Raw genomic sequence first — 14,565 nt, forward strand, 5'->3', positions numbered from 1 at the left:
GGTCCTCCATAATCTAACTCCATGCACACTCCTTTCTCCCATCAGTCTCCTTGCATCTTACACGCTTCATACTCTTTTGCCTCACTATCCCATTTTGTCTTCTTTTACCCATTTTTTTCTTTATGTTCTGTCGGGCCACCTTTTCATCTGAAACTCTCCTTTTCCTCCTTCAAATCTTTCATGAACATACTTCTTCCAATCATCCTTCCTCCGACTTCATCTTCTCTTCAATTATCTCCACACCTTCTCCCCCTTTCCCAAACAACTGTCCTCTATCTCATCTTATTTGTCTTGCTAATACAGATTGCAAGGCTTCTGGGGCAGAGGAAATATATTTTATAAGTCAAACTGGACAGCTACCAGAGAGTAGTGGAATTGGTCCCTCAGGATGCTACTGATCTTGGCATTCTTCGTCTGCTCATATTTCTTCTGGATCTTCTTTTTGTTTAAGATTTCCTCCTCTTCAGGAGTCAGTTTAGTGCCCTTCTTGTGTCCAAGGGGCAAGGCATAGTGGGCTTCATACCACTGTTGATATAGAGTTCTAACAATAAGAATGATGCAGTTCTTCACCAGGGTCTTTGTCTGCACGAGCTCATTGTTGGAAGCATTGTAGATCACATCATTGATTCTGGTCTTGTGAGGGGCAGCCCCAAGAGAAGTTGCCAATATTCAACCGCAGAGCACCATATGTCTTATTACCATCATGAACCCTCACTATGTGAATTGTCGTGGGCCAAACTTGGTGTTGGCAGGAGATCGCCCAACTCAGACTTCTTCTTCTTGTGGTAGGGCTTCCTTTTGCCCCCAGACTTGTGAAACTTGTGCCACCTGGAAGCCAGACTATCAGCCCTAGAATAGTACACCTCTACTCCGATATAACATGGCCCAATATAACATGAATTCGGATATAACGTGGTAAAGCAGCACTCCGGGGGGGGGGGGGAGCAGGGCTGCACGCTCCGGCGGATCAAAGCAAGTTTGATATAACGTGGTTTCACTTATAACACGGTAAGATTTTTTGGCTCCCGAGAACAGCATTATATCAGGGTGGAGGTGTAATTACTCTTTTCCCCACCATGAGCTGAAAAGAGGTTACTTAAGATCAACTAGGGACACTTGAGTTCAATTATGGGCTGTGTGTGACCTTTAAAAAGCCCTCCTGGTGAGGAGGAGGGAAGAAAGGAGAGACAAGCTGCAGCAGGGCTAGTGGCAACAGAGAGAAAGACTTCTCCTTGGGTGAAAGGCTGCTCTCTTCCCTATAGGAGAAACACCCAAACTAATGGACTCTTTGGGGAAGGACTGGTACTCAGAGGCCAGCATAACATATCAACGTCCCAGAAATGGGGCAGGGAGAAATTCCTTTTTTGTGTTATGAATTTGTGTTTTTTTGTTTGGCTGAAGAGCATTCCTTGGGCTTACCCTGAGCCCACCTTGTAAATACTGAAAAATAAAACCTAAGTGAGGAATAAAAACTCTCCAGAGTGGGATTGATTTACTCCAGGACCCCCTTTGCCACAGGGGGAAATGCTGAGCCCAGCAAGGTAAAGGAGGTACCTCACCACAGTTTGTAAAGAACCAAATAAATTTACATCACTATATAAAAGTTTGATAAGAGCCATAAAGTACACCTCTTAAAATTTTAAGATATTTGACACCCACTAAGTACTAAGATTTGTTATCAATGCAAAATGGAAGCTAGATAATGAGAAATTTAGGATGTTTAGAAGTGTGTGAATGAGAAAAGAGAGAAGTAGACTTGCACACATGGGTGGCTCTAGCAATTTCGCTGCCGCAAGCACGGCGGCACGCCGCGGGGAGCGCTCTGGCGGTCGCCAGTCCCACGGCTCTGGTGGACCTCCTGCAGACGTGCCTGCGGAGGGTCCGCTGGTCCCGCGGCTCCGCTGGAGCATCCGCAGGCACGCCTGTGGGAGGTCCACCGGAGCCGCGGGACCAGCGGACCCTCCACAGGCATGCCTGTGGGAGGTCCACCGGAGCCGCGGGACCAGCGGACCCTCCACAGGCATGCCTGCGGGAGGTCCACCGGAGCCGCCTGCCGCCCTCCCAGCGACCGGCCGAGCGCCCCCCATGGCATGCCGCCACAAGCATGCGCTTGGCGTGCTGGGGCCTGGAGCCGGCCCTGTGCACACAGTATATAAAGGAAGGCTAGGAAGCAGGGCCGGCTCCAGGCACCAGCATTACAAGCTGGTGTTTGGGGCGGAATTCTACAAGCAGCGGCAGTCCTGTTGTTTTGCCCCCAAGCAGCGCACCTAATTGCTGCCGCGGGCGGCAGAGGCAGTCCGTGTGCCCTTAGGGCGGCATGTGCGTTTCTGCGGCAGCGGCAATTCGGCAGCAGCAGCTTCTATGTTTAGCTGTCCGGGGCGGAAACACACCTGCCGCCCTAAGGGCACACGGACTACCCCCGCCACCCGCAGCAGCAATTCGGTGCGCTGCTTGGGGTGGCCAAAACCGTAGAGCCAGCCCTGCTAGGAAGACAGTAAGTAAGCAGATTTGGGAGGATTCATGGCTGGAATAGAATCATCAAGGCTGGAAATTAAAGATAATAAATCCAACGTGGGGGGGGGGTTGGTGGACATTTGTCAAAATACCCTCTGAGCTGGACAGAGTAAAATGCTGGAGAGAGTAAATAATTGGTTCTTTCTTATGGAGTGAATAAAATCAGTTATGTAATAGGAAAAGTCAATGCTGGAATAAGAGAAAAATACATTCCTACCATTTTTCAAGTTGTAGCCCCAGTGTTAGTCAAAACTAAGTCAAAAAATAATATTTTTCTGAAAGTTCTCTCTGTATTGTACATAAGAAAACAGTCCTCTGGGCAGTATTTAATTCAAAGGAGCAAACCCCCTAAAGTTCAGAGCCCATTGGATCAACACTTGTTATGAACCAGAACCACTATGTAGGACCAATCTGTGGCTGACATTGAAATAAATGAAGCTACACAGACTTAATATAAATGAGGATATGCCCAAGTTAATGGTTCAAAGGTAGTATACTTCAGATAGTGAATAAGGGGATCAAATGGGTCTGATTCCCCCCCTAGTAAAAAACTATTGAATTGAGTGGAATTACAGAGAAAAAATTCTCATATTGAAAAACTGTGGATACATTTGAAGTGAGGTTTCCCAATTCCCATTACCCATAGGTGTCATAAATAATTGTCTGCTCACTCAGCAGGTCTTTGCCACTGGAGATTTGAGTATGTGCATATCTGGACAAGTGATCAATGCAGAGCTTAAACACTTTAAAGTTGGTTGCCAGTGACACCTACCAGGGATCACCTTTGAAATGCAGTTTCCTTCAAGGCAGCCAAAAATCCTACCCATCTGATGGACGTTGACTAAAATGTAAGAGTCTGGCAGAATGGCATCCAAGAATGATGCCCTCCATGGAAATGTTTGTTTTGGGGGTCTATTCTTGCAAAACAAACATCCCCCTGCCCCCAAGGAATATTAAGGATGAGGAAGGGGTTCATCTCTAGATTCCTAAAAATGTGGTTGCTGGATATAAATGGAGTAGAAGCTGGGATTTCAAGGCCAAACTCCCAGGTCCCTCCTCCAGCTCAAGGGGAGTAGCTATTGTAGGAAACATGTCACCACTTGGTAAATTTATTTCTATCCATATCAGCATTTGATCCCAAATATTCCTATGTCCACATCTTGACCTCCAATCCTGCTAACATGCCGTGAAGTAAGTTCTATACATACTACTTGGATTTTATACACATATAAGAAAGGATTTCCTTTTCTTCCAAGGCATGTTCCGGTTCAACAGATATTTTTGCAATTAAGTAGATGTTAAATCTCCATCCTTCTGACATCATATTTCAAATGGTGTTCTGTTAATTTACAATCCATATTACTGCGTATCTTCATCCCCCTTTGAAAATTAGAGGCTAAATAGAGCTGCTTAATTTTTTTTCAATCAAAAGCTTATCAAAAAAGTTTTTTTTTTGACCAAACATGTAATTGTCTATTTTTGGCGAGGAAAATACCAATTCATTTTTAAAAGGTGTGTTTCAAACTGGAAGGGGTGGACGAAGATGAGAGTTTTTTCCCCTGACCAAACCACTGTGTTTTTTGTCAAAACTGACATTTCAAAAAAACCAATATTATTTCTTAGGAAATTTTTCACAGAAAATACTTGATTTGACCAGCTTTAGGGGTAAAGATTGCGGACCCGAAATGGAGTTCCACTTTCAGCTACAGTACAGTATTTCAGATGGGAAATTCCATCTCTGATGTCTCTGAGGTTCTGTACAGTAAAAAGTTACCTCCTAAAGAATAGCATGATGTGAATGGTAGCTACCAATCTGAGATAACAGTATCTGAAAGCCATACATTGCACACTCTACTTTCCTCTGTAATAAAAACACAAATGTTATCAGAACAAGAGAGCTTGAAACAAGGTTTTTGTGTATACAGAAACTGGCCATTTCTCTATTTCCCAAAGTAATCCTCCCTCTCACCCAGCTCAAAGAAAGGAAGGCGGTGCAATAGTGATGGAGTGGTGTGTTTTTCACTGGGCAGAATGGGAGGAGGGAATTGGGAGTGAGATTAGTGGCTGGAACAACGAAGCATTAATAGAATTCTATTTGTAAAACAACTGTGGAGACTCTCCCCCAAATCTGTTTGCTACTCAGAAGCTGCCAAACAAACCTAAACAGTGTGCCCAATCATATACATCTGGATATATGCCAGTGCAATCCATCTTCATCACTCCATTTGCTTGTTGCTTTTGTTAGGGTGGATTTTAAAAAAACAAAAACAAAAACAAAACAACAACAAAAAATTCCTCTTTTTCCATGCTTCTGATTTTTTTTCTGCTATCAGCCTTTATCAGTGATTCTTTCAAACAATATATCCTCTTGGCCCAGCCAGTTATTCTGAGGTAAATAGTTCATCTTCTAAAACATTTAACCTCAGCGTGTGTGAGAGGAATCTCTGGAAACATTTACCTTTCCGTACATCTTAGTTGTAATAAACTCTATTGGAATTATTTAGCAAACACCTAGTAATTCAGGGACTTATAACGGCTTATCCCAGTGTGCGCTTTGCTTCTCAGATAGTTAGAATTGTTCTGATTACTTAAATTGTAGTTGCTAAGTTGGTGGCACACTTACATAAGTGCTGCTTTTCTAGTGGACTCCCACCTATCCCTGACAAAACTTGCTACAATGGCTTCTTGAGAGAGTGAAGAAGTACAGAAAGCTGTGATTAATAGAGAAGAAAATGGCACAACATGAAAGTAACATTAAAAATTTTAGTTTAAATCAAATTGATTTAAATCATTAGTCAGAAAGACTCAATTTAATCATGGGTTTCTACATAGAAGTGCATTCTTGCTGGTTGTTATGACCTTAATACATATTCTTCACAACTCAGAGGTAGATGTAGGTTTCATTTTTAGAAGGTACACACTATACATTTTTAAAGTGATTTATTTTGAAAACTTTTCAGATTAGTTTTACAGTTATATCAGAAAAAGAATGATTGTTTGGTTATTTTATTTACCAAAAGTAATTGAAGCAGATATTTATGAAGTCATTGGGAGGTGAACTATCACCACCAGGTTAATCATTAATATTTGGAGGATTTTCTTGCCATGATGTATTAAGAGGAGAACATCACCAGACAGACATTTAAATTGTTTTATTTAACTAAAACCACACACACACAGCAACATTCTGTATTCTGGATTTTTTTCCTTCAACAGCAAACATATAATATTTTAACAAAATAAGCATATGAAGTTTTGAATTTAGATAAACATTCAAGTTTTTTAAAATCAGGTTTGTTTTCACCTTCATTTTCCTGTTTGTTCTTAATCTGGAAAATCAAAACAAGCTTTCCTGCTTTTTCAGGTCCCAATTTCTCAGTTTGGAATGAATTAGTTCAAAGGAAGAAAATATTCTTTCTACATCGGCAGATGAAGCTACTGCTGTTAAAAGTGAGATTATCAGTTCAATAGTCTCTGAATCCAAGTGCTTAAGTGACCTCCACCATTTCACTGGTGTGACTTTCTTTAAAACATCATCAGCAAACATATTTCTTGAATGGTTCTTATTCCCAAACTGGGTCTCTTTTACAGCCTGCTGCCATTATAGGTTTTTCCTTCTAGTGAGAGAATGGTATGGTAGATCACAAATCAATGAAGGCTACACCCAGAAAGACCTCAAGACTTCTGGAATATGCAGAATTTTTGTTTCTACAGCCTGTCCCTCCCTTCTCACATTTATCTCCAGCCTTCTTCTCCTTGTTCAGATCTATCCGACCCAACAATCTTCTATTCATTGAACTTTTTGAAACTTGGCACTTTTAGAGAGAGGTAAGGGATTGACTCTGGGTATACAAATTTGCAGAGGGACAATAGGGTTGAGGTCTGTTATTTCTCATCTCTCTATATTTATTTATTTAAAAACAATTTTGCTGTTAACAGGCATGTTATCTCTGGAGACACAAATCTATAGTTTGAGAGCTGCAAAACTAAGCATCTGTGATGGTATTCTAGACTGAGCACTAAGTCCCATTGGGTAGATAGAAAGATTAACTTAAATAATCGATACAGAATCCCCTGAAACCGCATAAGAAACCCCTAATCTATGAACTATTGGAACTCATTTACAAAACTTTTCTTAAACATTACATGAATATATTGCCTCATACTATAGAATTAGAATTTATAATCCCTATTCCATGATGAGAGATCTATCTTAATTAAAACTATTTTAGATATGTTTTTTCCACAAAAAGCATTTTATCAAAAAAATCAGATTTAAATAAAAAATTGGATTTATTTATTTTAAAAAAATCATTGATTTTTATCCACCTTGACTCATGTGACTAAGGACTACAGGATTTGGCTCCCTATTCACCATACAAGGCATTGTGGCATTAGGTGCTGATCCAGCAAAGTATTTAAGCACATGCTTACCTTTCAGAATGCAAGTAACCCCACTGATGTCAATGGAAATGCTGTTGTGTTAAACTAAGCTTGTACTGAAATGCCTTGCTGGATCAGGGCCTTATTTATGAGAATACTCCAGTGAGCTACTATGCAGATTTTGGTCATTTACATTTTCTCTTATTTCTTTTTCTGCTCATTCTATTTCCCACCTTTGTTTAACACCTTCCCTAACTGATGAAAAAGGCAGCAAACTGCTAACAAATCAGCATAACAGAGCACTGAGAGCTGAAAGTAGGCAGTTTAGCACATTTTCACAATAGATACTGCAGTGCATATCAGTCACTCATGAAATATTATGAGAAGAGAAATATGGCACTTAATCCATTCTTAAATAAAAAAATTGCTGAAAGTGATTAACGATATGTATAGGAAGATATTTTGGTCTCCTGCAGTCCTCAAGCTACACATGCCACAGCTTTGGATCTGATTCCCTACCTTAGTCAAAGTGGATGACTATTGTTTTGGTCTTGTTATTGCTGTGTAATCTGCATATTTATGCAACACATTTGTCACAATATTTAAACTCTCCAATGGATGTCTCCTGTATGCGTATTCACCTGGAAGGAGTAATGTTTCTATTTTAATGGCCTGGAAGCCAATGACGCTCTGCTTAATGAAAAACTTGTTCCTCTGTGTAGTTGCAATCAAAATTATAATTGCTTATTGAGTTAGACAATTAAGAGGTTAACTTCCAAGCAACTGAACTCAAGGATCTTTTCACCTGTGTGATTATAACCATTTCTATGGACCACAAATATCAAGCCTCCGCCTGTATATTCCCTTTGGCTTTCACTTTGTTTATGGCATCAATATTGTTGTAGAAAAATATGATTTTTTTGCCATTATCTTTTAACGGCCTCCCACTCTTCACTGCAGTTTTTCTACGATGCAGTTGAATCAAATCAGCTTTTCCCACTCAGTCTCCATTTCTAAAATTCAACATTTTAATGACAAAACACTCAGAAATAATGGCAATATGATACCTTGAAGTGAAGAGCAGTTTCTATTCAGGTGCTTATACTCTAGTTTGTTCCAATGTGAGTGTTAGCTTTCATATATTTACTGTATTTTTATTATAGCTAGTATAATCAGAATAGACTGTGATGCTTTGATCTTGAGCCCTTTACAAATATTAAGTCTCAGAACACTCCTGAGAGGTATGTACATAATTAGTAGAGATGTTTGGAAGAAATAGGTAAAAATATCTTCAGAAACCTTTAAAAACAATTAGAATAATCAGATGCATATTTTACAGGAAGGAAAACCCGGGCACAGAAAGATTATGCCTTACACATTCCAGTGAATTCTAATGTTGGGTGCCTGTTTTTTTAAACACATTGAGCCTCAATTTTGCAAGTATCAAGGACACACAACTACAGTTGATGTCAATGTGAATTGCCTATCACCTTGAAAATCAGGCCTAGGAATTTAAAGTTGGACTTCCAAAATTAGAGGGCATTTTTGAAAATATAGGTTTAAGTAGCTGCTCAGACACACAACAAAGTGTCTGCAGGATCAGGAATATAACCTAGTAGTCCTAAATCTCAGTCCCCTGTCTATCACTGTGCAAATTAGCTTTTCAAGCTATGACTTCCACACTACTAAAGTGGTTGCCACTAAAAAAGTTTGCCAACAAGCAGCAAACTATTACTGATTATTTCCTGTTCTAAATATAGAAAAATATTGTCATTTGGGTTTTTTACCCCAAAATGGGGACCACTGCACCTGTAAAAGTACCATTCTTTTGTAGTTTACCATTCTGAAATGTGATGTGGCAACAGTTGGCTTTTCGGGGAATGTTAGCTACTCAAAGTGTTGATGTTGAATGCCCGGGATGTGGGAGACCCAAGTTCTAGTGCTTGCTCTGCCTGATTCAGATGAGGAACTTGAACCTTGGTCTCCCACATGAGTACCACCAGGCTAGAGTCAGTCTCTCTTTGGTCCAATGAATATTTACTTATACAAAGTAGAACAGTGTCACTGTTCAGGGCACCTGCACCTATATCCCCCCTCCCTGGTCCAGGAAGTGTGCCCACTTTAGGGTTCAGGGTCTCCTGGCCATCATCTCTTGAGTGAAAACATGTGCCCACTCCGTTATGAACAGGGTATGTCCAGGCTGCACAGTTTCCTGACTATACTGTGATATCCCAGCAAGAGACTCTCTCTAAGCAGGCCTGCTTATTTTTTCTTCAAAGACTAATAAAAGAGTAATTGCCCACTGTCATGAAGTACCACACAGCTCTTCCTATGCAAGCCTATTTTATTCTTAAGGTAAAAAGTACTATGAGAAAATTTATTAAAAATAATAAAAACCTACATTCATGCTAATAACTTACCAAAGATCACCCCAACTCTAACATGGGCTCTGGCAGTACCAGTCTTTCAAAACCCCACCTCCAAGGGATTTCCTTTTGGTTTCAAATTCAACGCTTCAGCTCAGAACAAGTACACAGTTTGCTTGGGGCCTTCGTAGACCAAGTCCTTCCAACCCAACCTTGTGTGGGTCTTTTCATGGACCAGAGGTCCTGTCCATTTGGCGGAACCAGAAGAATGCCCCGAACCTGTTTAAAACCAAGCTATTTATACAACAATCCTTTCTTTGTCTGTTGGTCCCTGGAGAATCCAGTTTGAACTAACATATGTGAACCTCTCACATATGGCTTCAAAGGGTGGAACACCAGAGGAATTACATTAGTATCCCCCTCCTCCTTTAGGAATTATACAATTCCACAACAACACATACACAATTGCCTTTTTAATATAATGTACCACCAATGTATTAACCCTAATTAAATAATGTATGTTAACTCCATAATGTTTGTTCAGGATATTGTCAGTCTGTCACAAACAGTTCCAGTGGGAGGGATTGACAGAGACTCATTCAGAGCAAGGACTTGAACCTGGGACTCCTAGATCCCAGGTGAAGCGTCCTAACCTTTGGACTAATGGCTGCTCTGTGATGGCGCTATGTCTCTCATTTTTTCCATGAAAAATGTCAAGCGATATCAATTTTGTCTCAATGTGGAACAAAACCAGATCCTGAAAATGAAGTTTATACACTAAACAGAATTCTTGTTTTCTGTCCAGCTCCAGTCAAGAGGCTCTGTACAAACATTTGAAAACATGCTCCCTTCCCAAAAAAAGCTTTTAGAAACTATACAGTTAGTCTCAATGTGAAGTGAGGGGAAAGGCAATTGATGAGGTTCCTACATTTCTAACCAACTCCTGTCAGCAATTGCTCTAAGGTTTAAAATGTGTAGGAAGCTGAATTGGTTGAGAGACTAGGGCCTGGTCTACACTAGGCGTTTAAATCGGTTTTAGGAGCGTAAAACCGATTTAACGCCACAACCGTCCACACTAGGAGGCACCTTATATCGATTTTAATGGCTCTTTAAACCGGTTTCTGTACTCCTCCCTAACGAGAGGAGTAACGCCAGTATCGGTATTAACATATCGGATTAGGGTTAGTGTGGACGCTGATCGATGGTATTGGCCTCCGGGAGCTATCCCACAGTGCACCAGTGACCACTCTGGACCGCAATCTGAACTCGGATGCAGTGGTCAGGTAAACAGGAAAAGCCCCGCGAACTTTTGAATATTTCCTGTTTGCCCAGCGTGGAGCTCCGATCAGCACGGGTGGCGATGCAGTCCGAAATCAAATTAAAAAAAGAGCTCCCGCATGGACCATGCGGATGTGATCGCTGTAAGGGCAGGCAAATCCGTTCTATCAGCGCTCCGTTACAGAAGATGAAATTCAGAATCCTTTTTTAAAAATCTCCAGACAGACGCCATAGCAGGGACTCAGCGCACTGCAGCGTGACAAGCGTAACGGAAAGCCAAAGAATCAAATGGACGCTCATGGACTGGAGGACTGAAGCTATCCCACAGTTCCTGCAGCCTCCAAAAATTATTTGCATTCTTGGCTGAGCTCCAAATGCTTCTAGGGTCAAACACACTGTCCGCGGGTCAGGGCATAGCTTGGCAATCTACTCACCCACCCCCCACCCACCCCCAGAAGCGAAAGGTAAAACAATCCTCTGACTCTTTTACATGTCACCCTATCTTTACTGAATGCTGCAGATAGATGCGATAGTGCAGCACTCAACACCAACATCCTTGCTCCCCTCCCCCCCCCCCGCCATGGGCGGCTGATGGTACAATATGATGGAAATCCATCCTCATCATCAGCATCAGCTGATTGTGCAAAAAGCTGGAAATCCATCCTCATGATCAGCTTCAGCTGATGGTACAAAAGGACTGGTAACCGTCCTCGTCATCAGCCTATTGGCCCTAATTTTTTCTGGTGGATGGATGGTGCAATATGGCTCGTAACCATCCTCATCATAGCAACAGGGGGATGAGCTCCATCAGCCAGCACCCTTCATGTGTAAAGAAAAGATTCAGTTGCCCCTGGACTAGCAGTGGGATGCTGGGCTTCTCTCCTACACACTGCTTAATGTCCTGTCTGGACTATCATAGCAGCTGGAGGCTGCCTTCCACTCATTTCTCACTAACAGGTCAGTGTGTCTTATTCCTGCATTCTTTATTAATTCATCACACAAGTGGGGGGACAATGCTACGGTAGCCAAGAAAGGCTGGGGGAAGAACGGAATCAACAGGTGGGGTTGTTACAGGAGCACCCCCTGTGAATAGCATACAGATAATTTCTGCAGGCTCTGACACAGAGCAGCTGTGCTCTCTGGTTCTATGATACGGTGGTTCTCTAGCACACTTGCCTATATTAGGCAGCACTGATTCTATTTTTAGATACCAAAAAGGAGGGATTGACTCAGGGAGTCATTCCCAATTTTTGCTTTTGCGCCCCTGGCTGATCGGCCAGGGGCACTTATGACAGCAGCTAATGGTACAAAACGATGGAAGGTGCAATATGGCTAGTAACCAATCTTGGCTTTTGCGCCCCTGGCTGATTGGCCAGGGGCACTAGCAGCAAATGGTACAAAAGGACTGGTAGCCATGATCATCCTCAGTTCCAATTTATGGAAGGGTTTGGATGGTGCAATATGGCTAGTAACCATCTCTGCTGTCATGCAAAAGCAAAAGCATGCTTCTGTGTAGCGCTGCTGAATCGCCTCTGTGAGCGGCATCTAGTACACATACGGTGAGAGTCACAAACGGCAAAACAAGCTCCATGATTGCCATGCTATGGCATCTGCCAGGGCAATCCAGGGGAAAAAGTCGCGAAATGCTTGTCTGCCGTTGCTTTCCCAGACGAAGGAGTGACTGACGACATTTACCCAGAACCACCCGCGACAATGATTTTTGCCCCATCAGGCACTGGGATCTCAACCCGGAAGTTCCAAGGGGCGGGGGAGGCTGCGGGAACTATGGGATAGCTAGGGAATAGCTACCCACAGTGCAACGCTCCAGAAATCGACGCTAGCCACGGACCATGGACGCACACCACCGATTTAATGTGTTTAGTGTGGCCGCGCACACTCGATTTTATAAAATCTGTTTTACAAAACCGGTTTATGCAAATTCGGAATAGTCCCGTAGTGTAGACGTACCCTGACTGAAGTAGCAGCAGAGATTAAGACCCCTCTCCAGCAAGGGTGTTTATTTTAAATTGACACACTTTAAATTCAGTATATTTTACAGGACTCCTGTTCTCAGCTTTTTATGTTTTGGATGACCTATGGCATGATTTTAAAACATTCAGGAGCCATGGAATTCAAGCTATGTATAATACTAATAATGAAAGTCCACTGCCTTCTCACCAACCCATTATTATTGTGAGAATCAATAATATAAAAGGGTTCATTACTACTTATTGGATCAGTGTAACTGAGTTTGTAACTTGAATTTTTGTTGAAAATAATTTTGTAAACAAACAAAAACCAAAAGTTTAATACTCCATGACAAAGTCCTGGGAATTTAGTTTCTTAATCACTCATACTAGAGTAGTATTTTAAATTCAGGATTATGGCCCTAGTGATCTTTTCCAGTTTTGCCACTAATTTCAATGGGGCAGGATCCCCATTATGTGGGCTAGCTATACTGGCTGAACAGATCTTCTATTGTAGTTGTAAGATTAATACCACCTGGTCAGGTGAGTAAACTTTAACAACTTAGTTCTTTTACTATGACTTCACGTCATTTCTGAACATCACAATATCCAGAGATCTAGGAGAACAGATGATGTACATGTACTGTAAACTACATTCCATTGTATTCTGATAAATCTGGGTCCAATAAGTAATTCTACAGATGATTGAAAATTGCAGACATATGAAATAAACAGCAGTGAATGTCACTGTAGTAAGTCACTGTAGAAATCCCCTTTACAAGAGAAGCTGTTCCTGTAGGATTTAGTATCCTAGAGGATGCAACCATGGCATCCTTATATTCTTTACAGGTTTAATTACTGACCATTCTTTTACAAATTGAAGAACTCCCAATGACTTTGTATGTGAGCCTGTTAACATGGAAATCAATAGGAAAACAAAAGCATAGAGGGCCCTGTTCTCACCTCATTTTTTATTTACTCAGGTGTAACTCACTCCAGGGAAGGCCATGGAGTTACATCAATGTAAGGGAGCTGAGAGCAAAGGCCACAGAGTCTAGAAAGTTTTAAACAAACTGTGGATTTTTAGAAATGCTCATCAATATTTCAAGGCTGTGGCAAAACTATACAGACTTCAAATGCCTTTGTGTTAGCAGAGGTCATAATAATGGGACAGACAGAAGTACTGGGATCAAGCTCAGTTCCAAAATTGCTAGAGAAAAGCACAAGAGGGAGAGGACCAGGCTAAGAATAGCCTGAACAATTTTCAAAAAAAGACTGCCACCTCTGCTTAGGGCTTTCCCAAACAAAACTGTGATTAAATCTTCTCAGCTGTGCCCAAGCAACCTTGAAAGTTCTGGAAAACAGTATAGCATAAGGTTTCAGAGTAGTAGCCATGTTAGTCTGTATCCGCAAAAGAATAGGAGTACCTGTGGCACCTTAGAGACTAGCAAATTTATTGTAGCTTAAGTTTTCATGTAGTCCACAAAAGCTTATGCTACAATACATTTGTTAGTCTCAAAGGTGCCACAGGTACTCCTATTCTTTGAGTATACTGTAAGTTTCAAATGTGTGTGATATGGACTTAAAGCAAGTCCATATTGGAGACATATGACTAATACATAATTCCATCGCTGTCATCTTGGAAGTGGAAAAAATTCATACAAGAAAGAAAGAAAAATTAGTTACAAAAACATAGAATACTACAACAGTCTAGTTCAATGAAGAGGCTCTATAGACCGTGTGTGGTTTTGCAGAATACTTACAAGGCTTTGGAATCCCCTTCATCCATGACTGCAGCTTTCATCCAAGCCATTTTATACATCAATGCTAAATACAGGTTAGCATCATTACAGTTATTCCTGAGTAGGTCAGCTGGATATCCCCACCCCTTACCACAGAGTTGATGAGAGCTCATAGTGTTTGTGTCATTCTCTGATGGAATCAAAGTAAATAATCCTATCTACTCTGGAGTAAATATCTTCTGTACCTGCAGGGATTTTTAACCTGTAAAAACTGCTCTATAGTCATGTTATATACCTGCTGTCAGATGTGCTGAG

General features: G+C 41.4%; 1 pseudogene; it reads right to left on the reverse strand.

Annotated features, from left to right (window-relative positions):
- Positions 1 to 336: 336 nt before the first annotated feature.
- LOC120409504 lies at positions 337 to 14,321 on the reverse strand (annotated as a pseudogene).
- Between the last annotated feature and the right edge of the window lie 244 nt (positions 14,322 to 14,565).

This window comes from Mauremys reevesii, linkage group 7 (genome assembly GCF_016161935.1).
Source record: "Mauremys reevesii isolate NIE-2019 linkage group 7, ASM1616193v1, whole genome shotgun sequence".
Taxonomy (NCBI): Eukaryota; Metazoa; Chordata; order Testudines; family Geoemydidae; genus Mauremys; species Mauremys reevesii.